Below are 1,158 nucleotides of genomic sequence, written 5' to 3' on the forward strand. Positions count from 1 at the left end.
GTTACTTCAAATCAACTTCCAAAACTAAGGCAGGTCTGGGAAAGAATGAGTCTTTAAATGACCATGGTGCTTTTCTTAATAGTCCTGGAGTCCAGCCAGTAGTTTGGCTGCACTTCTACATCCCATACAGGTCCAGCAGAGTACGATGGTTCAGAACAGCAGCAGTCTGTGCAACTCATTTTCATATCTCATACTATTTTCAAACTTAAAAAAAAAAAAAAACCATTGAAACAAAACAAAAACAAAACCACCACCACCATCCCCGTGCTTCAATTCAACAGCATACAAGTCCAGCATTAGTCCAGCTAGTGATGAACTTCTGCATCTTCTTGCTGACGTCCTTCCTGGCAATGTGATAAGCATTCCTTTCAGAAATAGACACTTCAAACAAGGACTAGAGGATGGGAAATGACAATGGCCAAGGTTTGCAAGTGAGTTAAGGAAAACAATCAGTGGAGTGGGTTCAGGAAGACAAAAACAAAACAAAAATACAAACAAAAACAGACAAAAACAAAACAACAAACAACAAAACCAAAAACACAAACAACAAAACCAAAAACATTTTGAAAATAACATGAAATAAAAGCAAAACCACATCAAAAGAAACCAATACCCAAAACACAAACAAAAAACAACAAACAACAAAAAAACACAAACAAAAATAATGTAAAACAAACATAAAAAATCAAAATACACAAACAAAAAACCAAAACCACAAAAAACAAACAAGAAATCACAAACAAAACACAAAAAATAAAAAGCAAAAGCAACAAAACAAAACACAAACTAAAAAACAAAAGCAAAAAACAAAAAATAAATCAATGAAACATTAAACAAAAACCACACACAAATAAAAACAAAAAAAAAGCAAGCAAAAAAAAAAGCAAAATAAAACAAAATAACATGAATTCATTTAAAACCAGCATTAAAACAGTATTTCTTGAACACATAGTCTCCAGTGGGTTGGGCAGCAGCTGTTTCTAAGCTTGCAATAGTTGCATGCATCCTAGAGATGGCATTAGGGCATCCGTCCCACATCCACGTTAGGACTATATTGAAGACAGTGGGCTTCATCCAATGAGACAGCTCAGTACCTGGTTTAAATCTCTTCAACTCATCCTCCCTGAGGTATACTAGAAACAGCATGGAAAAGAACAG

General features: G+C 34.6%; 1 pseudogene; it reads right to left on the reverse strand.

Annotated features, from left to right (window-relative positions):
• Positions 1 to 274: 274 nt before the first annotated feature.
• The window catches only part of LOC110316915, a 2,421-nt pseudogene continuing 1,537 nt past the window's right edge, over positions 275 to 1,158 (reverse strand).

This window comes from Mus pahari, chromosome 2 (assembly GCF_900095145.1).
Source record: "Mus pahari chromosome 2, PAHARI_EIJ_v1.1, whole genome shotgun sequence".
NCBI classification, from domain to species: Eukaryota; Metazoa; Chordata; class Mammalia; order Rodentia; family Muridae; genus Mus; species Mus pahari.